The following is a 27,642-nucleotide window of genomic DNA, read 5'->3' as shown; positions in this document are numbered from 1 at the left end:
TTTTGTTTCCCCTGTTTATTTTGTTTGTCGAGGCCCCTCTCCCACTTCGCCACGGAACTTCAATTTTCTCACCTCGCTCCCTTGATCCCACACTCCAGTGCTCCGCGTCCCGGGCTCCGTTTGTTTTCTTTTTTAACCCATTAAGCTACAAGTTTTTCGTTTCATTGACGTTCCGACCACGTGAGGCCGTGACGTCGGCGAGTGCGCCCTCCCTGGCCCCCCCCCCCCGAGGGGGGAGGGGGGGGTTAATCCAATAATGGATCGTACGCGTCGACCCTCCACTTACGATTTAGCATGCGGAATTTTGATACCTAATCTCCACGATCACGTTTCTCGATTGGGAAAAATTCAAACTCTGCGTAAGTTATTTTTACAGAGGAAATCGGATTGCATTTTGCAAAAAGAAACCGGATCATTCCGATGTTGCTGGAATTGTGCAACTTGCGTTCTTTGCGAAAAATTACTGGAATCGTGCAAAAAATTAAATTCACGATGGTAATTTTCGTCTTGAATTCTAAGTTTATTGGGAGTAAAGATAAAACTTGTTTACATGATCAGTTTATATTGCAAGGTAAGAAAGTTGCAATATCTTAGCGAAATTGGAATGCTCTCGGTTCCTTTTTGCAAAATTCAATCCAATTAATCTGCCTTGTTACTTGAAGTTTTGAAAAACATTAAACCTAATGCATTACTCAAAAATTAATAGTATCGATACATACAATTAATACACCAAAAATGGGTTTACAAGGCTAAGAACAGAGTAAATAAACACAACTAGGATGTTCCGGACCGATTACACACTACTCAACGTCAATGGTTAAAAATTTCCGTGATTTTTCTTCCCTGTGCGAGGCAAATTCTGAAAAAATCTTTGAGCGATGATGTCGATTTGTTTTCCTTTAAGAAAATTAAGTAGCAATGGACATATTCAAACACCACAAACGAGATACGACATTTAGAAAGTTTCACCGTGGATATGTGCGGTCAATTTTTCTGTGCAGATGAGTGTTTCTTAATGTGCGAGCCAGAAATAGTAGTTCACCTTTTGCGTAATGCATTACAAAAGAAACAAAAGCTCAGAATGTCTTTTTTCATTAGCTTAATCATCAATATTTGGACCGAGTTCATCAGAGAACCAACCCACATTAAGTTTAAACTGAGAAAAAGAGGTTTGAAGTTTTATTCCTGCATAAGGCTCAATATAGGAAATAAACTTTAACCCCTCTTTTCACAAATTAATCTCTGTTTTTCGAACTGCAGTTTATGGCAGGAGAAGATATACGGCTAGTGGAACTCGAAAACACTCTTAACTCAATGGAGCGTATGCGATAGTGGCTCGATGTATCGTTTGGTTCAAAACAATAGAACATACCATCAAACCAAAATTTTAAGATATTTGTCAGAAAAGCTGATAATGAGAAATATCTTGGCAATTTCACTACTCTTGGCCAATTAGTAAACTCATACGAATTAAAAATCTATCACCAAAAAACCGTTCCGTCAGACAACGCAATTGACTTTTGAGGCTATGTTTGCTTTGAACTAATCAATATCGATACAATCTCACCCGTTTGATGTATCGAATACACTCAAAAAAAGGTCTGACTCTGAGACCCATGAAAAATGGCTCGGAGATCCATAATTTCTAACCAAACTGACTTACCGTCTACAGTATGGTTTTCTGAGCCATACCTTATTGGTCGTGAATCTATAAGCATGGCTCCACGAACTATATTTCATGGCTCCATGATCCATAACTCGGCCGGTAAGTCACTCCTCCCATACTTGTTTTTTGAGTATACGATCAATTTTTTCAAAAATTTGGTTGGTTCTTTTCTGATAAACTCAGTCCATTTCAGATGGATTAGGTATAGGTTAAACATGGTGAAGCCTTCCAGATTGAATTTCATGAAAATTCCCCGAGCCTTCAAAAATTAGCCTCGGCGCTCTTAAGGCCCTTTCCCTGTGGAAGGTCACGTGTTAAAATGTTACGAACATTTCAACGCGTTAATTGGACCGGACGCTCGTCGGACCGTGACCATTAAGGCATTATGCATAATTTAAAGCGGCTGCTGCGAGCGCGCCACGCGAACCATCACAGCCGGTAAGGGGCTTCCGCTCTCTGCCCCCCCCCCCCCCCCTCTCCTGGATGACGGGACCGCATGGGTTAATCTCCGAGAATGAGCCCGTCTCCCTGCTTAAGAGCTAATCTACCCAATCGACGAAATGGAGATGATCAGAGTTCTGGCTTGGCACGTGCTTTCGAGAGGGCAACTAGGTGGTTTACATTAATTTTGGGTGAATTTTCAGCATCGGTTGTGAGAAAAAATTACTAAGCTTTGCTGCTGTTTCAGCACGGAAAAAAAATTGTTGAATCAGCAATTTTTTTTCCGTGAGTCTGTGGATCAATATTTACCGGGAAAGTAGAGTACCTGCAACGGCACGAGGGTGCCTTATAGGTAATTGAACTTCATTTTGCTGTGGATAGCTACTATTTCTCACTGGGAAAAAAAGTCGCTTGGATCTAGAGTCCAAACACTTTGAAACATTGACAAGAAAAAATACTCTCGATTTGATCGGATTTTTGCTTGAATCAAGAAACAAGCCTTTTAATTTAGGTGGATTCCCTTTTGATTGGAGCAAAAATCCGATTGAATCAAGAGTATTTTTTCTTGTCGTTGTATTCAAGAGTCTGGACTCTAGATCCAAGCGACTTTTTTCCAGTGCTGGCTTATATTGATATCATTTTGCAAAAAGGGACTAAAGGACATCCCAATGTTGCTAGGGATGTGCAGCTCAAATCATTTGCAATACAATTACTAAAATCATTCAAAATGTTAAAACCACCCAGGCAATTTTTTATCTTGAATTTACAGTTTCTTGGAAGTAAAGATAGAGCTTTTTTAGATGATCAGTTTACGTTTAGGTATAAAGTAGTTGCACAATCTTAGCGACATTGAAATGCTCTCAGTTCCTTTTTTGAAAATGCAATCCATATATAAAATCTCGCACCTTTATCGAGAAACGAATGACACACAAGTGGTCACTAAAATGAGCCAAAATTAATGGTTCATTATTGCAAAATTCATTTCGATTATCCGGAAGGTCCCTGGCAGCGTTCCAAAATGTGAGCGATGTGTGCGTGCGTGTCTGTGTTTTTACGTTCTCTTTCATTGTTTTTGTTCAAATTTCCCGGGAAAGCGGATATTAGATCCCTATGTTATACCTCGAAATCAACAATTATTTTAATATTACGCTGCGAGAAAATATAGTATTCTGCACCAAAAGCGCGGCTGATTTCAATCCAGCTGACCCGGTTGGTGCTATTCCCCGGGGGGGGGGGGGGGGATACATTTTAGAGACCCCACATTGATATCTGTAAGGTAGAAGTTACTTTTAAAGCCATAAAACGACAGAAAAAAAAAAAAAAAAAAAAGTTACTTTCAGGAGCAGTCATCGCTCCAATGTGCCTAACAATGAGTAAGTTGAGTACGTTGTTGAAGTTTAGCGATCTTATGCAAGCTAATGATTGAACTTTATAGACAAAACGATAGGCAAAGAAGACATAGGGAGTATGGAACGATCCTAATGGTTGAAATGGGTATGGTTCCTAGAGACGAAGGGATAAAATGACGGACTAACTATCGGGTCTCCCGTGGGTTGTCTTTGATCGGTCTATAACCTACCTCCTTTGTCCATCATAACCACCCGCCTCCACCAATAGAATCCCTCCATTTCCATGTTGTCTTCTTTGTCTATATAGCTTTGTCTACCAATTTCAACTATCAGCCCGCAGGCCTAATTGAAAAAAAACTCGCCTAGCAAAGCGCTTGCCCCAACATTGATCAGTCATCGTTGGGTAAACTTTTTTCTCGCTATTACTCAACAAGTTGCATATCATCCACCACTGGGCGAGAAATATCAGCTTTGAAGTTAACTTTTGTCTTACCCGATTACTTTGCTTCGATTGTTCAGTCTGGAGTCTCCAAATATATTGTCTCCGCGTGCAACTGAACCCTCTACGACTGAAATGTCTCGTGTCTCTTTGGTCACTAAGAACTAGCGTATTAGCGGCCTCGGTGGACGGTGATGACGAGTGTCGTGGCGGCGGAGGTTGATGAAACTCGAGAAAGTTCCCGGAGTCGTATTGCGCGAGGTGCTGTCAACGCGGGGGTGTGGGCGGGGTTGGGGGCTGAGGGAGGGGGTAGGGGCTGAGGGAGGGGGTGGCGAATTGGCGAGATTAGAAGCGACCGCGCCGGCTCCGGCCATCCCCCGTCGAGCACGTGCGCGCCCCGAGCGGCTCGGATAAATTTGATCAAATTAGATTTGATTTACGACCCGAGTTGGATACTACGGGTCAGTCTCGCGCCCAAGCCGCACGGTGGGTCAAATAGGGTCTCCGATTTGGCGTAGAGACGATGGGGCACTAGACAAGGTATGAGTTAAAGCACTACATAGCATACGGCCTAGATACACGCTCAAATTTCCGTCAATTCCCGATTTTCTAGAACCATTTCTAGAATTTCTTTCGCTGAAGATGGCGTCGTTTCCTCAAACGAAATGGTCGAAATTTTACTCTTGATTTAATCGATGCTTGTAAAAACGTCTGCTTTGATGTTTCGTGACCTCGGTTACATTCATGGTAAAGAATACGCATGCGAATTTGCTACACTCAAAACTCTCATTGCTCGAAGTATTACTCGCTACCTCTGCGTGAAACTTTCTGGTGACAATCTTATCTCGATCATTACACTCCCTTCACTCACAAAATGCATTTCATTTACTTTAGGTACATATTCGACAAATTATGTTTACTTCCTCATTATTTTATGGTTAATTTCTACAACACAGAAAAATAGTATCACAATCCCAACTATAATCCTAGCTGACTTTGGCGCCAGATATTGGGGTAGTTGCACAAATCAGAGGTATGATTAAGTCAGCTGAAAGTGCGGTTAGATCAACCATACCTCTAGCTAGTGCCCTCGCAGTCAGCATAAGTGGACTACATTTTGCAATTTGGAACTACGAATTCTAGCCCGGTTAAAATCAACAATTGTGCCATTAGTTTCACTATGCACATGAGTGTTTTCCAGAAGAGCCAAAATTTATAGTTCTAAATCGCAAAATGCAGTCTAAGTGTGGTTGGATTAACTTTACCGCTGGCCGGTGCCTTTATACTCCTCGCTGGTGGCACTACTCTTATGGCTGGCGCAAAAATCAGCTTGAAGTATTGTTGAGATTGTGATATTATTTTTTTTTTCAGAGAAACTACGGAAAAGAACACCGTGCGGCGACGTGTTACCGGCGCGAAGATGACGGAATCTTGGCGAGAGGGGGGTGGGGAGGCGTCGCGGCGCGGCGGCGTCGGAGCCGGCGTCCGGTTTGGGTCCGTGCCGGTGAAATGATCGGGCCGACTTTCCGAATAGTTTTCTGCTAACAGAACGATGACGCGAGGGAGGAGGGGGCGGGGAGGAGTGTCGAGTCGTGCCGGGCATCTCAATGGCAGAGCCAGTGACGTCTTGGGCAAAGCCCCCCCCCCCCCACGACGCCGACGAGGGCACCAATCGAATTTCGAATCCGATTGTGAGCCCAGCTCCGGGAAGCGCGTTCATGGTCCAAGACTCGAATGTCTCCTCTGACCAGAGACAATATATTTTCGGGCGACAGCGTACTCCGGTGTCTTATACCTACAGAGCCTTCTTGGACAAAATAAAGTTACTGGAGGATTCAGTCCTGCAGCCTGATTATTTACTTCACAGATCCCGGCCATGGATCTGCAAATCTCCATGGCGCATCTATGGTCAAACGTTTTGTGATTCTACACTGTGATTCTACCCAATGGATAAGTGATTAGGGTGGCCCACAAAAAATGAATTTCGGAAATTTATAGCCGTAACCCCCTAAATTGGTTAAAGCATGTACAAAAAAGCGGAAAATGAAATTTGAAGTCAATCGGACAGAATTAACCCGACGCGCAGTTGCCATTTATCACCGCAAAAATAGCGAATTTTTACTGTTTTTCAGTAATTTTTCGCTCCCAAAAAATAAAGTCGAATGGGTCTACAAATTAAACAGAGGACAAAATTTGTTCATAAACTACACCCTAGTGAAGTTTTTGACCCCCTCCATGCTTCTGACCCGACGCGCGGTTGCCATTTTCACGCATGAAAATAGCGAATTTTTGACTGTTTTTGATGATTTTTCCCTCTCGATAAATTAACGTTACAGATGCCTAAATTGAAATCAGAGTGTGAAATTAGTAGCTAAGATGCACCCAATGCTCCCCTTCTGATAATTTTGACACGCTGCGACGTTGCCATTTTTCTGAGCAAAATCGTGAATTTCGACTTATTTCAATATCATCTCTCTAGACCTAAAAAAAAACTCAGGAGCCTTCGAAAAAGTGCGCTAAAATACGGTGATTATACCATGAGTATCTTCTTTGAAAATTTGGACCCTGTAAAATGTTTTACTCGGCTTGAAGTTACCACTTGGCAAACAGTGGTTGACGGTAATAGTTAATTTTCATACTTTAATGCGCCTTCAATTACGTTGGATACTGTGCAATACTTTCGTGGTGGAATAGTTGCATTGGCACCTACAAACCTAACAGGGATATTTCACTCATTGCGCAATGCATACAGTATCCCTGTTAGGTTTGTAGGCGCCAATGCAACTATTCCACCACGAAAGTATTGCACGGTATCAAATGTATTTGAAGGCGCACTAACGTATGAAGTTTTACTGTATCTTATAAAATTTACTTAGGTTTTATCAGTCGGACCGTTTCCAAATTCATTGATAAATTCGGTTTTTTATACTTGAGGTTAGATTTCAATGTACCAACTTTTCTCGAAATTTTAATTTACAGTGGAAACGGACTGAAAATAGATTGACGAGTTAATCGTGACTGAAAATCATAATCAGTATGCAAGACTAGGTCAGACGCTACAACTTACCGAGTTAAATGCCGGTGAGGGAAGCAAGATGAGGCCTTACGTTTAAAACTCCGAACAAGATCAAAAGTTCGGATGGTCCCAGATCCTAACTTCTTTCAGATTCCAAGAAAATTTCAAAGGTTTCTTACCTGCAACAAAAAAAATGACCGACTAACTTATTAATCATCGTTAAACATCTACTATTTATTTGGTGGACATAGAGTCGTGTAATGTAAAAGGGAAGGCTGGCAGCCAGCCATTTACATTTTACGACTATATGTGCTCTATGTAATTCGACCACTAGCCCTTTCATTACCGGGGACAGGAGTCCAGCGCGAGCACTCCTTATACCAAGATAAAGAAGGAAAAACAGTGTTTTTCAGACAATTTGGTTTTGCTTCTGCTGTTCCTTCCCTAAATGTAAAATTTACTTGAAATGTTGACAGGCTATGTATACTTTAATACATTAATTTTGAAAAATTAATATATTTTTTTTAATCTGGCTCAATTTTTATACAGCTTGTTAAACTTGAAAAATTCAAAACATTTACATACAATTTTCTAGAACCATACTTTATGCCGATGAAATTAAGAAAGAGAATATTCAAGTAACTCAAGTAAAATTGAAGGGAATTCAGTACCATATGAGAGTATATTTTTGACAGCAGGGTTCAATGATAAAGTCACTTTACATTCCTTGCATTCATACCTACTTTCCTTCCTTGTTTTTGCTTTGAGCCGTGTATTTGAGCATACATGGCATAGCCTTGTGGGCCTTTTTTTCTCATCGGTGACTGACCTAGAAAACTGGAAAGCGTCCCCTGAACACACCGGTTCGAAGAACAGAGATTTTTTCCCTCCGCGAATAGGACCAGCTCGGTAGCGACCGATACGAAAAGAGCGAGGAGTAACACTCGAAAATTGAAAATTGAATAACTAATTACCATGATGGGACGGGGCGGCCGGGGGCCGGGGGCGGGAGCGGGGTGGGGCGGAGCGGAGAGGACGGTAACGACTGAAAAGTTAATAAAATAAGAGGAATGGAAAAGATAAACGCAATTCATCAACTAAACAAATTAAAGGAAATAAATGGGAAGTTGCGACTCCTTTGAGTAAGCAAAGTCGAGTCGGGGGAGCGGAAAGTAAAAAGTTTCGTGCGACATTGTTTCGCAGAGAAGCTCTGCGTTTGCTCGAAAAAATAAACGAATTTATTCATGAACGAATGGAAGATATAATAATAAACAAAGCGGGCGCGTTCCAGACTCGGGGGCGCGGGGGGGGGGCGCCGATCCTGTGTTGCCGATTCGGGCGGGGGCGTTTCCTTCCGCATCCGCCGCGAAGAGGGGTGGCACTGACAAGTCCCTCCGACCTGGCAACCCTGGGCCGTTTCGTAAGCCCGGCTCTCTTTAATTTCACAAAAACGTATGTATTACGAATCGTCTTGAAAATACCTTGAAGCATACGGAGGACGAAAAACAGTCGGGGGTCCTTACCTTATTCACAACGTAAATGCCAGATTGTTGGGTAGCGAACCTCCTAACTCACGTCAATCGCTGGGTAAACAATTTCCAAGTATTCGTATCTTAGTTTCTAGCGGTCTATTTAAATTGCAGCGCATTTGGATTCCCGCGAAAAATGTTTGACCCAGAAAACTTTGACACCCAGACAAGTAATGAAACACAATTTTAAATATTGATTTAGGAGACGTGTATGCTCTGGAATAATCAACGGATATCTATCCACATTCCACATGTTGTATTATTTATTATTTTTCACAAGAGATTCTACCTCCAAAATGGGGCAATAGTTACAACATTTTTAATTTTATGCGAAAGGAAAGTTGAAATTTACTGTTTATAATGTAAACTACGAACATTAATTTTATGTCAGAGATATTCAACGCGCTCTACTGGAAATCATACAGATAAGAAAACACGTGACCGAAAGAAGGAGAAGAGCGTAGCTGCCAACAGTTAAGTTATGAGAAAATATGGAAAAACTTAATGCCTCCGACAATTCTTCATAATTCTACAGGTTCACATTTATAAGTTTTTTCCCCGGCTCGGATTTGTTACGTAACGCTGGACTTAACCCCCCTTCTCCACTTGCAACGCACCGTAACATTGGCTCAACCCCCTCTTCCCCCTATGTGCGTTACGTAATACTTGAACGGCCCTCACTGTGCAGCGCACAGTGGATCTAGTTAATAGAGGAGGTCGGACACGGAACATTTTACTAAAACTTCAAATTTCGATGCTTATTTCGTAACATTTTAAATTTTAAGGAGTGCCTCTAAAAGAGATTTTCGCAAGGAAACCAACGAAACCAATTTTGGAACCCTGAAGTTTGTATAGACGGAGTTATAAGCGCTTAAAGTTTCCAGATTTTGTCCGACCTCTCCAATTGACTCGATCCACTGTGCGGCGGGACGGAGGCGGGCGACTTGAACTGAGAGCGCTTTCCACTTGTCAACATAATCTGATCTTTATTTCAATAAAAAGCGCGGTCGCCGGGGCGCTTTTGAAAGAAGCTCATTAATAAAATTTGCATCTAAGCAGGTGTTTCCGGTAAAAGCGCCGGATACAAATGACCCATCATCTCGAGCCCGCGGATGCCCGTTGGCGTTGGAAATCCCCGCTTTCCAGCTCCAACGGCAAAACTGCCGTGTAAGGAAAAACGCCGCATGAGCCTCCAGGCGTTGCCAAATTTCCCCTGAAAATTCACTAATTTTCAGGAAAAGTTTTGAATGTTTGTCTACAGATTCCTCAGATAATTTTATTTGTAATTAGATCTAAATCGTCTGAAAATTTCAAGGGAAATAGTCATGATTTTTCTCCAAAATAAACAATTTATCGAAGGAAATTTGGCAACTCTCAGATGTTCATACGTCGTTCTTCCTTAGCACGGCAGGAGACGCCACGACGCCGCGCCGCTTTCGCGGTGCAGGTGTAAAAAAGTCGAACGCGTATCTTTGACGCTGGCTGAGAAAAATCAGGCGCACGGAAAAAAAATATAATCCTGATTTAACCATTAAATCGTTAAAAATATGTCCGACATGTTTCAAATATACCTTTTACAATAGTGGAAAGCTAATTTACCCACGCTGCCGTGGTAAGAAAAAACGCCGTATGAACATTCGAGAGCTGCCAAATTTCCTTTGATAATGTGTTCATTTTTGAGGAAAGTTATGAATATTTTTCCTTGAAATTTTCAGGAACATTAGGTGAAATTGCGAGAAAAATTATCTAAAAAACTGGAAAGCAAATATTTGTAAGTTTACTAGGAAATTCGTTTTTTTATTATAGGAAATTTTGCAACGCCTGGAGGTTCATACGGTGTTCTTCTTTAGCACGGCAACACGGGGGAGGTTAATTTAGCATTCATAGAAAAATCTACATTGAAACTTAAAATTAAAGGAAATATAAGAACACTGAAAAAAATGTAAGTAATTGAGGAAAAACTTGAAAATATAGACTTGGACAAAAATTTGGCTTTGCTATCGAAACATTTATCGATGAAAAAGTATTTCAGTATTGTTTTAATATTCTTAAAGTGAGGGCGCAATGGTGGAAGGCGTGAACTTGCAATGCTCCGCTCTATGCCGCCGATGAGGTGTCGCTCAAATTTGGGAGAAAAGTAAAAAAAAGGATGTTCAATTACGTCTCTACCTATTCGACTGTGTTGCTCACGTTTCCCTTGAAGTGCCTAAAGGAAGAAGACAACTGGAACCAACATAACACGGGAATAGAGCGAGGCAAAGGACGCGCGTTGACGACGGCGCAGAGATACAACTATTCGTACTTGATGGATGACCGTGTTGCGTCTGCAAAATTGAAGGCGCGATAGCGTGAGGCATGGAAACCCGAGTACGTCTCTCCTATTTTCGGCTGCGTTGAAGCTCATATTTTTTCTCTATAATTGGATTACATTTTGCAATAAGGAACCACTATCTCTGGAACTCCCACAAAAGCACATATCTGCATAGGGAAACCAATAGCATGTATGTTGTTTCTAAAATAGACCGGAAATAGTGGTTCCTTATTGCAAAATGTAATCCAATTGATGTCTGCTTCAATTTTTAGGATTTATTTGTGGCCCTACATTTAATGCTCGTATGTACCAGCACCGTGACTCACTATGGAACGAGAGTCGGGTCAATTTGACTCGGTTCGGGATTTCTAGATTATAGTTCGTCACCTTCCGGCCAAAATATCACAAGCGCCAAGCGATGTTTCCAAATTTCCGCCGTCATTTTATTTCTTATAGAGACATTTTTGGTTGAATCTGTTTGAAAATTCCCAAAATGCAAAGAGATATTCCAGACTAAAAACAAAATGGAAGCAATTTGAAAAATATATTCAAAGACGTACTAGACATCATGAACCCTTAAATTGTTTTGTGCTAAATGTGTAGGTATTTTTATTTCACTCTATTCATTAGCTGGAAACTTTTAGTCCTCTCATGAGAAGGGGCATGAGACAGGATTTTATCCGTACTAAAATCACGCGGCAAAGATTACTAAGACAAATACCAAGCAGCATGGCAACAGATAGTTGATGCATTATTGTTTTAAACCTTTTAGGCAAGCAGCTGGGGAACCTTCCCTTTCACGGCTGCATGAGCGAGGCCTCGATAGATAAAGACTTGACGTAAATACTTTATTAGGCCAAGCTTTGAGTGCGGAGTTCTGGGCAGGATTGCCGAGCCTACAAAAGAGAGCCAAAGAAAGGAAGTTCACTACGAGGGGAATAAGGTTAATGTTCAGGGCGCGGCACCTCAAAATTGCATCGAGAAATGCGAGGAAAGAATTGTAGTGGCGTTGAGGTAAGAGCATGTAATTTCGCAGAAAAAGGTAATCAATCTCGCAAAAAAAGACAAATTTATTTTCTTGTAAAGTCTTAACTAAAAGTTTAGGTTCGAATTAAAAAAGGGTCGTTAAATGATTCGATCAAGTCTTAAGGAAGAAAACATGTCCTGTAAAAGGTTCAATCAAAGGACGAAATGTAAGTTGGGCGGAGTTAAGAGCCCCGCCAATGCCGCGAAAATATGTCACGAAGCTCGTAAAAAATCTCGCGATTATCATTTTCCTACAAAATCTTAACTAGGATTTTAGGCATATTCCATAAACACGTGGTCGGTGTTTGCTGAAGGTGAAGATGAAGGAAATTAAGCCTTTGAAACCGATCCGATTCCATTATTAATGTGCAAACGAGTATTAATAGTTTTTAATAATTTTAGTCATTAGGATGTAAATGCCATTTACATTAGGATGCTGAATTAACATACTGGTTTTTGAAAAAGTTCGGCCTACTTGATATAGTTTTTAAGTAAATCTACTTATCCTAGGGGCGTAAAAATATCAGAAGAGGTGGTTGAGACAAAAGTCCCGAGGTTTTCGCACATTTTCTATCGACCAGTATGTTCAATTCAACATCCCGTTTTTTTTCGATGTGTTATCTGAAAATTTGGTTTCGAAACGCTGAAAAAAAGAAAAACTTTGGGCGAAAAATAGGATGCAATCTCCCTAAAGGTAGTGTTCACACAACACTCGCTAAAAATCGTTGGGGCAATGTCCTGGTCAACAAGGTAACAATGGCGAGCAATTAAAAAGAGGGATAAACCGGGGAATTCGGTGGAGCGGACCGGCAGGTGTGGTGCGGCACGAGGGCTGTCAGGTTGATGACAATTTTGCGTGCCCGAAACCGATAGCCGCGTAAAGTTCGCGTGTTGACGACGCCGCCACCAGATAGCGTCTTGAGGCCTGTCGTGGCAAATTACCTCTAACCGCGCCGCTCCGCCAGATGGAGCCCCTCAAGATGACACTCCTCGGTAGGTGTTTTCTTTATTCTGCCGTACTCAGGAAACACGCTGTATAAAAATGGGGATGTTGCCAAATTTCCAGACGTAAGCGGGAAAAGCGTTACGAGGGGGAAGGTTAGGGTGGAAAAATCCGAAAAGCGTTGCGTATTGTATGAACGGTCCCCTGCCCCCTACCCAAATCTGAGTGGTGCTTATTGTGAAAAATGGATCAGTTGAGCTGAACGCAAAATCGTGTTTTGACGATCGAGTTTTGTAGATTAGCTAAAATTAATAAGGTTTGTCTAAACAGCAACGTTCCACGTTCAATATTAGCCGCCTTTTGAAAAGTCGGGGTTTTGACGTCATCCACAGCGGTAATGTCACCCTTGGTTTCTTCCACCTTGCTTTCATACGAGTTTCACGTTTAACAACTAGTGCAGATGTGCGTCACACTTACTGATAAAAGCAAGGTGGAAGAAACCGAGAGTGTCACTACCGCGTTGGATGACGTCAAAAACTCGACTTTTCCAGGGGCGATATCTCGGTTAATATTGAACGAAGAAAGTTGCTGTTTGGACGGATTTTATCATTTTTAGCTGATCTTTACGAATCAAGCACTGAAAACACGATTCTGTATCCAGCGCAACCGGCCCATTGGGCTATTTTAGGCACTTTTTGATCGATTCCGATCGGGAAACACAGGCCTAGATTCTTGCCCCGTGGAAACCCTACACTGGAAAAAAAACACATCGGATCTAGAGGCCAGACTCTTGAAAACATTGACAAGAAAAAGGACTCTTGATTCAATCAGATTTAAGCTTAGATCAAAAAGAAATCCGCTCAAATTAAGAGGCTTGGTTCTTGATTTAAGCTTAAATCTGATTGGATCAAGAGTATTTTTTCTTGTCGATGTATTTAAGAGTCTGGACTCTAAATCCAATGTGGTTTTTTTTCAGTGTACTAAAAAGCTCAAGATTATTCGTGATGTCTGGAGCGAACTTAAATTTCCGGGAGCAAAATTTTTCAAGAGAGCCAATCAGCGCAAGAATAGTCGAGACGGAGCAATCGCGCGTGTCAAAGAGTCATGTTTCGATCCTTGGGGCTGACAGATTAGGAATAAATAATGAGATCCGTTCAAGCGGCAAGTTCCTACATCCGGTGTTAAAGGACGTCGTACCTCCCTCGAAGGAAACATGGTGATTGACTTCACCCGTCACGGTATCGCATACCAAGATTTTGCCTCAAAGTTATATCTATCCAATCCATCCATGCTGCCGAGTTGATGGAAGCGTCGCACTGTGGATCGAGTCAATTATAGAGGTCGGACATGAAGTTTGTGACTAAAACTGCTAATTTTGATGCTGAATTCGGCACATTGTAAATTTTAAAGGGTGCGTATACAAGAAAATTTAACGAGAAATTCAATGAAATCACTTTCAGAACCTCAAAATTGCGTTTAAACGGAGTTATAAGCTTTTAAATTCTGAACATTTTGTCCGACCTCTCCTAATGATTAGAACCACTGTGCGTCGCGTCTTGTGTACATTCCAAAGTTGCCAAAATTTATCATTGAGAAAAATACATGTACATACATGTACAAAAGAAGTACACTGCCGTGCCAAGGAAGAACGTCGTATGAGTCTTTAGGCATTGCCAAATTTCCCTATTCAAAATAAGGAATTATTGGGAAAGTTGTGAATATTTGTTTTTCAATTTTTTAGACAATATTGTTAGCTAGTTTATCTAAAATATTTGAATATTTTGAGGAAATGTATGCATAACTGACCTCCAAAAGAAACATTTTACCTGAGGAAATTTGGTAACTCTCGAAGGTTCATACGACGTTTTTCCTTAGCCTGGAAGTCTAGCCAGGTGAACTGACGCTCTCGCGGTAAAATCACACGAAAATCAAGATGGACAACACGGGAAAAATTAAATTGCTGTTTTAACCATTCAATTGCTGTGCACCAGTGACCGCAATATTTCAACGTAAATTTCACAACACAGAAATGCTCCTTTAACCACTCCCGTGGTTAAATTAGCTTACAATAGCGGTTAAGTAGCTTTTTGTGCTGTGAAATCTACGTTCATGAAATACTGCAGTCACTTTTTCTAGCAATTTAATTTTTTCGTGTGCACTTAAACATGTCTGAGACCCTCTCCGTAGTTCGTAACACGATTTTCAGAATACTCGCATATGCCGGCAGTTTTTCTCGGTCACCGGCAAGCAGGTTCAAAATTTCTTCAAAAATAATGGTGCAAATCCGCTCAGCTCCGGAGCGGCAACAGGGGGGCCAAGAATCACTGCAAACGAGGTTTTAAAAGTGTCTGCAAGACAAATCTCCTGGTCACGCGGAGTCATTCGAAAACCACATAAAATTCCGCCCGATCCCGAAACGAGGACATCTCCGCTTCCATTAGAAACGATTAATTTTTAAGCTGGATTATCATTTGACAATGGCGAATGCTTCCTTTTTTACACACCCCCCCCCCCCCCCCCGTTCGCGAGATTCCGGGACAGCTTTTTCACGCGGCCCTGTCCCTTGCTTTGAGTGGGCGGTAAAAAAGAATCACGGATCGACGAAAAAAATGCGCTGGTAGCCTTTGCATCCTTCCGTTGTTACCACATTTCTCAGATAAATGGAAAAAGGGATATGTAAATTCAACATCTTGGAAGTTGAGAACGTGTCCATCAATACAATACTATCGTACAAATTGGGCCTTTCATAAAATACGCAATGCTAAATTTGGGATTTTTCGATTCCTTTCCCCTCGACCCCCCCCCCCCCCCCCTAACGCTTTTGTAACAAAGGTGCCTTTCCTTTGACATGTAAATACAAAATTGCATCTCCCTTAAAATGTTACGTATTTTAAGAACGGCCCCTGTTACTTGATAGAGAATGTGCAGCTGTCTAAAATTGTATTGAGACAGATACTGAGTGCGGCGGCCTGATTACAAGAATATCCTCGGTTTCTGAATTGATTTATGATTGGATCAGTTATGACAGAATAATCTAGTCTGGGAACTACACATGGTCTACACCTGCCCTTAACTGTCAGTTAGATTGTGTGAAGAGTGCTGATTATGTTCTTTGTTTTCAGATTTCAAGTTTCACGATCTTTCAATTTTAAGGTATTTCTCATAAACTTCATTGATTTATGCCTGATTTTTTTGATGAAATTTTCTATTAATTCCCGGTTTGTCAGTTCTAAATCCACCCTGTTTGGATTAAAATCGAGTAGATGTATTTCTTAAGAGGAGGAAATAAATACATCAATAAATAATAGTAGTAGTATTATTTGGAATTTATTTGCCCCCAAGGCATGTTTTGACTCTAAGGTACCTAAAGCGCGGTGAAACATAAAAATTTGGGAGGTCAACGAAAGGAAAAGGATACGAACATAAAATGAACTCCATTTTGCAATTTGGAACTATATAAATTCTGCCCGGTTTAAAAAAAAGTATATGCCATTAGTATTTGACTATGCACATAAGTGTTTTTCAAGAAGAGCCAGAATTTATAGTTCCAAATTGCAAAATTCAGTCAAAATTTCAGGGAAAATAAATAATAAATAGATAAATATATTAAATAAATAAATAAATAAGTGAACGAATAAAAGATTCATCCTCATTTTTTTCTAAAAATGTCTTCTTAAGACTTCGCCAATCACTCTGAACGAGAAAGTGTTCTCCACATGAGAGTTACAAACGCAGCCGGCCACTTGGTTAGCTTTCAAGTTGCTTTACAAATGCAAGGCCTTGGAAGCCTGGCGGGAAACAAAGGAGCGATGAGCCATCCATCGGAGGAGTTTCAAGGGCGATAAAACGGTGGCGCATGAAAACAACAAGAAGTGGCGTGGCGAACAATGTACGAGCGAGTGGATGTTACGTATAGCGCGAATAAAATGAGGGGCATGCCGATCGAAGATTTACGGGCAAGAGTGATTGCGAGACGAGAGGATCGCCCGCTCCCGACGAAAACATCCTCCTTCCAACTTCGCCTTTCCAGCATTGCCGCGCCGCGAAAGCTTTTCAAAGCTCTCGAAAAACAAAATCAAGGACTTTCGAAAACTGTTCCCAAAGTTATTTTCAGGGGTTCAGAAACTTCTTTGCTTTCACATAAATCAAGGTACAATTATTCATTACACATTGCTACATTCATTACATTGCTTTTACAGCGTACAAGGGCGCTCTGTGACACTTAACCGCCATTGGAATGTCTCCAAATAGAGATTTCCTATAAATTGGCATCTCTTCATCTTTTTCTAGATGTCATCTAACCATTTTTTAGCTAGACGCCCCCTATGATCGAAATAGTTTGCGAAAGTAGCCTTTTTATAGGCATTCGCCTTGATGACGGTTACTTTTAAAAAAAAATACACGTACAGTAAAAAGGCTCAGCACATAGGAAAGACCTCAGCTTTATTTTTGTGTTTACAATGATTTCTTTGGGGAGACGACGGCGCAGAGATACAACTATTCGTACTTGATGGATGTCCGTGTTGCGTCTGCAAAATTGAAGGCGCGATAGCGTGAGGCGTGGACTCTCAATACTCATTGTCAGCTGCCAAAACGAAGCCCAAGTACGTCTCTCTTCTCTGCGACAGCGTTGGAACTCAATTTTTGTTTCTCTCTGTAATTGACGTCAGCTTCAATTTTTATTAGGATTTATCTGTTGCCCTGCATTTAATGCTCGTATGTACCAGCCTAAAACTCCCTCTGAAGAGAGAGTCGGGTCAATTTGACTAGGATCGAGACTTCTAGGGTGTAGTTCGTCACCTTCCGGCCGAAGTATCACAAGCGCCATGCGACGTTTAAAAATTCCCGCCGCCATTTTGTTTTACAGAGAAATTGTTCAACGAAGCTGTCCGAAAATTTCATTGAATTTTCTTCGTGCTGCCGATAAAATTTAGTGAAATTTTCGAACAGATTCGACCAACAATTTCTCTTTAAGAAAATATAATTGCGGCGAAAATTTTTTATCATCGCATGGCGCTTGTGATACTCAGACCAGAGGGTGACGAATTACGCTTTTTTGAAAGCCTCCATAGCCCGAATGTAAACCTTAAAAGGGCCTCGTAAGAAACGGAGCTATTTAAGGTATGCAGCTATGAACAGGATCATGCGATATACTCACTTGACAACGCGGGAGTAAAGGCTGTACAGTGTATGGGGTGGAGTTGGGGAGGAGGGGAGGGCGAGGAGTCGGAAGATTTATGTAGGCATTCAAACAGGAAAAATGATGGAGGAGCCCAGCGAAGACTGGGATAATCAGTAGAGCAGCTGAGATTAAAGGCTGAAGATTGAAGTGAGACCCAGAGCGGATCCATTACTCCGAGTGATAAGAGGCAAGAACAAGAGTCCACTACCTGCCCCCCCCCCTCTTCCCCCAAACCCCCCTTCCCTTGCACCGCATTGTTGCCTTCTCCGTCCGACGGGGCGGCTGTTGCAAACTTTGGCTTTACCGAAAAAGAGAGGCCTCTCTAACGATGAATTACTCGAAAACTGCGAGCTTGAGCTGTATGATTTGAAACAGCTTGGGGCCGCTCAAATTACGTGACGAACTTAGGGGGAGGGGGGGTTCAGCCAGCGTTACGGGGAGTTATAAGGGGAGGATGGGGAGTCAAGCTCAGCGTTACGTAACAAATCCGAGAAATCATTGAAATAAAACGTTCAAACAATTGAAAAACTTGCCATCCCCTTTGTTAATCTAGTCCTGTCGTATTTTAAAGAAATTTCTCGGCCTCGTAATAAAATAAATCGAAACATGAGGCAAGGAACAAGATAAAATTATGTGAAAATGTATCACTGATGTACATTTAAAAATAGGATATACGAATACTGCTCATTGAAAGGATGAATTATAAATCGAGCTATACAACAGGTCTTTACATAATAATTTTAACTGTAAATGAGCAGCGTTCGTTACCATATTATTGATTTACGTTTTCAATAAATCTTTACGAATTCAATGTCATGGCACGGTATTAATGATGCTAGCCCCGTTTTTTATGCAGTCAGAATGGTTATTGTTCCATTTGATTTGAGATCGTCTCTATGTGGAAAAAAAATGCGACATCTAAACGGAGTTGCGGCATTTTTGCAATGGCCGGCATCTATAAGACACTACCAAGAGTCTGTTAAGCATAGTTTTCTTTCCGGTACGCATACGCTAAATTGGAACGACTTCATCAGAAAGGAACCAACTCACGTTAAGTTGAAACTGAAAAAAGAAGTTTGAAGTTTTACTCCTGCATAAGGCTCAATGTAAAAAATTTCAACTTTTTCTTGTTTTTTTCCCTTGGAGGATGACAATACTTCCTCTACCCTAGGATAGCGAGAAATTAATAAACTTTAACCCTTCTTTTCATGAATTTTTCTTGTTTTTAGACTTTAATTTTTGGCAGAAGAAAATATACGGCTAGTGAAACTCAAAAACATTCTGAACTCAATTCTGGGTTGGTTCCTCTCTTAAAAACTCGGTCCAACTAGGGATCCGTCCAATCGGCAACATTCGCGAAATCGAGTGAAAGCGGTACGAAAAGAGAGCGGGGTAAGAAGTTCCTTCCCCATCCCCCATGATGTTTGTCTACACAACTTGAAGTTAGGTTGGGGGTGGGGGGAGGGGTGTGGAGGTGTGGAGGAGGGGATGCAAAAACTCGGGATCCGCGAAGCAAGAGGAGCTCGGTGTGGACTCGGCTCCTGACGGGACGGGGATCTTATTATCATAACTTCACCCCTGAGCATTTTCTCATGCCTCAAATGAGGTTTCGGCACTACTCACTCGCGGATTAAAAATCCCCCGCCAGATTAGAAAAACAAAGGGATTCCGCTCAGCCTCGAGGCATCGAAAAAGAGCTCCACCTCCGAGTTAATTTCCCGCCCAGGTTCCGTTCGGGGTAGTGACAGTAGAGCAGAGGCGGGCCCAACAATTTGGCAACATCGGATTTCCTCCATTAAAACCCATGCTAAATAATCGATTTATATGAGAGCACCTAGCCAATCCCAAAATCGATACATTTCCACAGGTTTAAATGAAGAAAAGACAATGTTGCAAATTTGCTGGATCCGCCGATGGAGTAGAGAACCCGATCCCAATGGACTGAATTCGATAGTGCTTCGATGTATCGTTTCGCTCAAAACAATAGAACATAACCTCAAACAAAGATTTTAGGATCTAAGTTGGACGTATTTCTATCAAACGGAACTAAGCGCCATCGGGTGAGGAAGGGAGAGGGGGATTGGATTGGCGGGTGTTGCCTCGTTCCGTCCTATACTCACAATGCTTTTCCATGGCGCTTGGTTCCGTTTGACAGAACGCGCTATCCGGGATTCTAAAATCCCCAAAAGGAACTCAATTTAGCACTTAGTTCCGTTTGACAGAAAATACGGTCCAGTTGGAAAGGTAAAAATGAAAAAATTCCTGATAATTTTACTTTTCATTACCATTTTATACTCATAAGAATAAACAATCTCTCGCAAAAACCCGTTCCCTCAGATTACTAAATTGACTGCTGAAGCTATGCATACATGTTGAACCGATCGATATCGACACAATCTCACCTGTTTGATGTATCGAATACGATACATTTCTTCGAAAGGAATTTTGTCATCTGAACTGGAATACGATATCTATATTTAGACGGAGGACTTTCGTATCAAGTATGCATTCAAGTTTCATTCTCGTAACCGAATCATTTTCTCTATGCGATGGCGTATCTTGCAAGTTTGCTGCGCTAAAACTTTAATCGTGTATTCAAAATTGGCAAATGTGTGGACGGCGAGCTAATTTACAATATATCACCTGGCTTTCAGTAGCGAGGCGTGCTTTGAGATGTATCGATTGTTATACCATTTAAACTTATGAAAAAGGATCGATATACAAGGTGTTCGCTGCGAACACCTTAATAATCGATTCTTTACCATAGGTTTAAATGGCATAACAATCGATACACCGCAATTCACGCCACGCCACTGCTGGTTTTGGCCGAAAAATAATGGGAGTCAACTAGGCAGAGCTCTGAGTTTCACTATGAACCATAATTAAAACAGTAGGAATCAGAGAGGTTATGGTAACGTCCTGACTTTCCCGGGCCGTAAGTAGGAAGAGAGGGTTAGAATACCGCAGAAAGCAAGTGTCGTCCCGCGTGAGAAACAAACGGCTCATTTCCCTTCGAGCTCGCTGCTTTTCTTTGTCGTCTCGAAAGTTGCCCGGGAATCGCTAATAAGTTGGAACACGTGAGAGGAGCTCTGGATGCCTAGGAAAAGTTTTAACAAGCTCTTTTTTCGTGCCAATGGGGAGGGAGGGACGAAAGTTTACCTGCGTTGCCGGCACAGTTGTATCATTCGCCGGTACACGAAACACATATCGACGGTGAAACTACCAAACCACGTATCTCGTTTGCGGTGTTTAAAAATCTACGCTCGCATTTTATTTTTTTGAGGTAGACCAAATCAATATCATTCCTTGAAATTTCACGGAATTTTCTCCGCACGAGAGGAAAAATCACTGAAATTTTCAAGACTGGACGTTAGTATTTTGTCACTTTAAAAAATAAAGTATGACAGGAAGTCTGCGACGTCGCAAACCGAGATACGTGGTTTGGTAGTTTCACCGTCGATATGCAGCGGGGGAAAAAGTTGCATGCAAAACGGGAATGCTCCCTCTGAGGATTAGATGAGACTAGGACGTATAAGTCGATGTCTGAGGATCGCTTCACAATAAACGAATTTTGCGAAGCAAATGTGTTATACCGATCACGACAAAAGGAAGCTCAGGCCATGGAAACTCAAATTTGAATTGTCATGGTAGTACAGCGAGCTGATTGTTAAAGTTAGTAGACAAAGCGATAGACAAAAAAGACAAAACGGATATGGAGGGATTCTATTGATGTAGGCGAGTGGTTGCAATGTCCTTCCACTAAAATCAAGTAGAATGGTCAAAATAACTATGTAGAGATATGCTAGATTCGTAGGCTACGCCCTCTAGCCCCAACCTTTAGATATTTAATAAGCATGTGCATGAAGAAAGAGCGATTAGTTGGATTTTACGTACATAATTTTTTTATCTTTTCAAATGACAATAATCATACAGAGTGTACAGACATTTCAAAATTATGAGTTAGAAAACGATGGCATCGTGAGTTCGAATATTAGGGCCAAACACGGTGCTGCCAGCGCAAAACGCGTATTAGCGCCTGCAAGACTGCATAGATACTTCACGCATTGCGCACACTCACCGTAATGTATGCGCAATGCGGGAAGTATCCTCCGTTGTGTACGCGCAATGCGTGAAGTATCCTACGGTTTGTACGCGCAATGCGTGAAGTATCCATGCAGTCTTGTAGGCGCCAGTACACGTTTTGCGCTGGCAGCACTGTGTTTTGCTATAATTTTCGAACTCGCGAAGTCATCGTTTTTCAACTCATGATTTTGAAATGTTTAAGTTTATAATAAAAGCATAGTAAATAATTGTTTTTATCTTTTTAAACAAAAATAAGTTCTTGTTTAAAAAGATAAAAACAATTATTTACTACAGGAAAATATACTGTGTGTTTTGAAAATATTAAGGTGGTCCCGTGCCAAATTTAATCATTGTCAAAACATAACATTTTTTATAATATCGATATTGATTTGGTCTACTTCAAAAAAATAAAATGTGAGCGTAGATTTTTAAACACCGCAAACGAGATACGTGGTTTGGTAGTTTCACCGTCAATATGTCTCTATCGGGGTACTAAGATTTACTGGAATACATGTGTGATCAGGCATCTAACAACCACTATTGTTATTTTCTCTCCATAGGCGTATCTTTCTCCTCCAACGGAGGAGAGCACTTCCAAATGACTAACAGCGATTCCACTCTTCGCTGCTCGTAAATTTTAGAGAGGTTTCAAGTTTACTTACGACGGCATAAAATAAAGCATTCTTCTTTCTTTACTTCATTCTCAAGAACTGTTCAATCAAGACATACCTGAAACAGAGGGAAAATCCCGGATAAGTATAACTGAAAAGAGGTGTATGAAGAATGAAATGACGGGGTTCATGAACGCTTTTGAAAAACAAAATCAAGCTCTTCCGAGAAATTTTCAGAGAGTTGTGATACGCAAAATGAAGGTGTTCCAAGGAATTTTTCAAAATGCAGGTTGCTCCAGAGTAAAACGCGAATATTTTAAGAACCAATGTTCGAAGGAAAATAAGAATTTTCTGTTAAGTAACGTGGCCTCTAGAAAATCTCCCGTTCAGAAATGCAGCATCTGAATATTTGGGCCAAAACACCGAGTTTTTTCTTGATTTAACGATAGTTATTGATGGAAATGCACAAAAAATGGCACTTCTATGTTCCTTCGCACACTGAACACATTTCTGACCTTAATAAACTTGAGATCATTTCTAGAGGGATTTTGAGAGGGTTGGATTTTTGAAGAGGCAGCTTTTTTAGGAGAATGTTTTAGACCAAAAAAGTATTATTATGATTCCGAAAATAGATTCTGAAAAAATTCGCGATTACCAGGGTGTCTACTAAAATTTAATTTTGGATTTTTCTGATATTTTCCTGATTTTTTCAAATGCTCTTGACGAGATTTCCTAATTTTTTCGCGCGAATAAGTTGACACACGTTTGATTTAAGAAATCAACATATCGACGGTGTAAGTCGGCTATCACATAACTCGGTTTGCGACGACGCAGACTTCCTGTCATACTTTATTTTTTAAACGGAAAACTACTCAACGGCAATTCTTTAAAACTGCCGTGATTTTTCTTCTCTGTGTGAAGAAAAGTCTGCAAAAACTTCAAGGAATGATGTCAACTTTTTCACCTTTAAAAAAATAACATTGATGCGGAAATTTTCAGACACCGCAAACGAGATACATGATAGCGGACTTACGCCGTCGATACTTAATACATCGAATTGAATGTTTGAAAATGCTTGAAGCACTCAGAATTTCACAATCCATTGCCAATTTGCCTGACGTTTTCCTAATTTTTCCCGATAACATGGAGTTTCCGATATTTCCTGGTTTTTACTAGCGGTAGACACCCTGCTGAACTTAGGGACACCCTATATACTGTCTGCAACTGCATCGAAGGATTCGCGAATGAATAGCGCGCGGGTGAGATCCATCGGGATTGGCCCTCGGCCGAAGGGGGTATCCGACAGTGGCGTGGCGTGCTTTGCGATACATAGCTTGATCCGCCTTTTAAACCAGTAGAAAAGTATCGATAAACAGGGTGTTCGCAGGGAACACCTAATGCTCGATTATTTCCCACAACTTCAAATGGGGAAATATCGATGGATCGAAAAGCACCCCACGCTACTGGTATCCGATCGCTGCTATGCACGACAAGAACCCCGTATCTGCACAGCATTCCCATGGGAGTTAGGCGATTCTTACACAAGGAAGCAGAGCGGGAACCCGGGCAGGTTCATGAATTACAAAGCCGGCTCCAGCCGTAAAGACACAATGTTAACACTCCGAGGAGGAAACTTTCCCCGACCCCCAGCCCCCCGATCCCCCGGCCCCCGACTCCCGAAAAACAACCGAACGGAAGCGCCCAGGCGGAACTCGCCAGGCCCGGCTAATGGTAATCGCCAAGTTTTCAAGTACACCAGTAAGAAAACAACACCCCTCCCAGGCCTCCCACCCGTCTTCAATCCAGGATCCGAACCCCGAACCCGAACGCCTTTCTTGCCACCTCATTCGACTCCTGGACTATTTTTCAGGGCGTCTGCTAGAATTTAATATTGGATTTTCCTCTTACTTTAGCGTTTCCTGACTCTTCGTGCGAAAATATTGACACTCGCTGGAAAAAAAGTAACTTGGATCTAGAGTTCAGACTCTTGGAAAAATTGACAAGAAAAAATACTCTTGATTCAATCGGACTTTTTGCTTGAATCATAACGAAATCCGCCTCAATTAGGAGGCTCGGCTCTTCGATTGAAGGAAAACTTGGATTGAATCCAGTGTGTTTTTTCTTGTCCATGTTATTAAGAGTCTGGGCTCTAGATCCAAGCGATTTTTTTCCACTGCTCGTTTGGTTTAAAAAAATTAACATATTTTAAGAATATTGAATCGGATGTTTCAAAAATCCTCAAAGAACTCGAATTTTCCTGATCCATCGGTTTTTTTAGGGTCTGGGCAACAGCTTCGACGTAATTTTCAACTTTTAAATGCGGTTTCTTCGATTTTGTAAAAAGTCACAAGGCAATTGGATGAGGACAACGACGGAAGAAGAAGTCTCAGGGCGAGAAAACTCAAAATGAGATCTTCATGTATAATTTGTTTTCATCTAAAATATTCTGAGCTTAAAAGTACTTATGACTGAAATGCAGCTTTACCTTTTCTATTGACACAAAAATGGCACACGTCGCCTTTGTTGTCGAGATACGTGGACATGCGACTTTGAATAAATTATGACATTTATTGCCGAGGACGACGGTATTTACATGTTTTTTCTTTTTCATTACACTCGCATTTCTTTTCCTAGAGGAAGATACTCTGGTAAATATTTGACCTAATCCCTGATGTTATACCAGAAGATAATGCAGAGGTGAATTTCAAAAATTCGTACTGTTAGTTGTGAAAAGATAACAGTCTCAAGTCTTATTTGCCGGTATCAACAGACTGCTAGGTTTTTGATTTTCGTGTAATTCAATCTGTAAATCACACAGAGAGTATGTTCTCGTGTTATACGAAAGAGAAAAAAATTAAAAATAAATAATGCGGTTGGATGTATTTCATTCAAACCTCATTTGGGTCACATTTAACAGAAAGGAACCAAGCCACATCAGCTATTGCTAAATTTAATCGGGCAATTTCATTTTTACAAGATAAAAGCGCAGATTCCAATGAAGACCTAAAGGAATTTGCCGCAACAAAAAAAAACCGCAAACAATTTCCCGAAATTTGCAGACAAATCAGCACAACCCTTTTCATCATGTAAAAAATTAAACTGTCCTTTTAAATTTTGAAATGTCAGACGTGGCTTGGTTCTTTTCTGCTTATCCATTTAGGACTCGTCTGGAAGGACCAATCATAATTCTAGGATCGAAGCAACAGACACATCATCCTTCGCAATCCAGCATACAGTTATTCTACTAATAGCGCAGAGTGCCGCAAAAAGGTTTCAGAAGCAATTGCAATACCTCACACAAATACTAGGGAAATATTGTTTTCAATGCGAGTTAGGTTATCAACAACTCGAACCACCGTGGAACGGCTCGTGGGTTGACTGTAGAGGGTGCCATGCTCTTCACGGAAGGGAGGAAAAAGGGACAAAGCTCAAAACGCAGCGTAACGTCATGAAAAATAAATAGGACCCTCCTCGGGACCCCCTCCCCCACCCCTCTCGATCCGGAGAAGCGTGGTAATTTCTCTATTTATTCACTTTCAAGAGTATCTCTTCTGCTCGATTGAACAAGCGTGGCCATCGTTTGTTGCGAGCGCTTATTAAGCTACGCCACTCGCGGATTGTAGCCAAATTGCGATGTTCGGCGAATTTACCGAGAGCACTACTCACTATGATAAAAGTGAATGTCCGATCCGGAAAAATAAAATAGAAAACAAATTACACAAAGCATAAAATAATGAGCGTTCATCGCAGACGTATAATAATAATAAACATTGCCAATCAAATAGTGCATCGCCATAAAATAGAACGATGCAATTTCTGGATACCACTTATCGAGCTCCAGTGTCGTTGTGAGGTATCACTCCTAACTGAAGGCGAATTATGAACGTGTGTGCCGATCGGTGCTACAATCCGCATGACCAATGAAGAGGGGCTGGCGAATTGTACACGGAAAGAAATTAAATGTTAATTTAGCATTTATACTGTTAAAAAGATATCCGACAAGTTTCAAATGCTGATTTCACATTTTAACAAATGCTAATGTAAGTGCGCCCACTGCAAAACGTACAAATTAAAATGTTATGTTAGCATTTTTGTATTGTAAAATCAGCATTAGAAACGTGTCGGACATCTGTTTAACAGTATAAATGCTAAATCAACATTTAATTTTTCTCCGTGTAGCCAATTCGATCGGCGAATTCCCACTGAGCACATGCTGAGCTGATTTTTTCTCCTATATTTTTCTGGGTTTCAACTCCAGTGGCAAATCATTGTTTTTTCTTGTCAGGACTTATTTTCAAAATTATACTGTTGAATTGTACCTGAGATCCGTAAAATTGGACGTATCTATTCTAAAAGGAACTTGTTTTCACGCACATTTTATGCACGTGGTTCTTTTTAGCATAGTTGGGCGTATTTATGCTAAAAGGAACTATGTTATACGTAAACCCTATGCTTATAGTTACTCTTAGCATAAATACATCCAATTACATCCGACGTTCCTTCTTTTAAAGCTGTTTTAGGGCCTCCTTGAACCTCCCTCAATTAGGATGTAAACCATACAGATTTTCGCAAAGATAAGAGACGTTTGAGGTACGACTACACTGAAATTAAAACTCCGGCCGAGGAAGCCTAACATACAGCCTATGTAGACATACCGTTTGCGTTCCGGGTTAGCACCCGGAGCAGTCGAAGTTACGGCTCCAGCACCCGGAACTTTCGGTTTCTGATCCCGGAACAGTCGGAATGTCTGTATAGCCCGTAAATTTTTTCAGTTACGGCTTGGAGGTTCCCCATGTAACGTCTATGAATATGACTATGTTGTAGCATATTGCACAATTTTCCTAACACTTTATCGGCATTATGGCCACTATTTCCATACAAATTAATTTGCCGTATTTTGCCCTTACAAAAAAACCGATTATACTTAGATGACTTAATTCTCTATTATTTTTTACGCACAATGGCCATTTCCAGATTTTCCAGTTTTTTTTTACTTTTCCATACCAGTTCAGTCACCTGAAGATGGACGGTCTGCCCGAAATGGTC

General features: G+C 41.1%; 2 protein-coding genes and 1 long non-coding RNA gene across 5 annotated transcripts in view; all 3 read right to left on the bottom strand.

The window, feature by feature from the left end:
* The window catches only part of LOC140224357 (uncharacterized), a 59,304-nt gene extending 52,222 nt beyond the window's left edge, over nucleotides 1-7,082 (bottom strand). The window contains exon 1 of the long non-coding RNA XR_011899653.1: nucleotides 6,963-7,082. This is a non-coding gene — a long non-coding RNA (uncharacterized lncRNA). The remainder of the gene's footprint in view (nucleotides 1-6,962) is intronic.
* Nucleotides 1-27,642, bottom strand: part of LOC109031262 (uncharacterized) — a 599,201-nt gene that overhangs the window by 396,677 nt on the left and 174,882 nt on the right. The gene's annotated exons all lie outside the window — the stretch shown is intronic.
* The window catches only part of bru3 (CUGBP Elav-like family member bruno 3), an 854,644-nt gene that overhangs the window by 694,288 nt on the left and 132,714 nt on the right, over nucleotides 1-27,642 (bottom strand). The gene's annotated exons all lie outside the window — the stretch shown is intronic.

Source organism: Bemisia tabaci, chromosome 4 (genome assembly GCF_918797505.1).
Source record: "Bemisia tabaci chromosome 4, PGI_BMITA_v3".
NCBI classification, from domain to species: domain Eukaryota; kingdom Metazoa; phylum Arthropoda; class Insecta; order Hemiptera; family Aleyrodidae; genus Bemisia; species Bemisia tabaci.
This window is presented reverse-complemented; position numbering and strand designations above follow the sequence as displayed.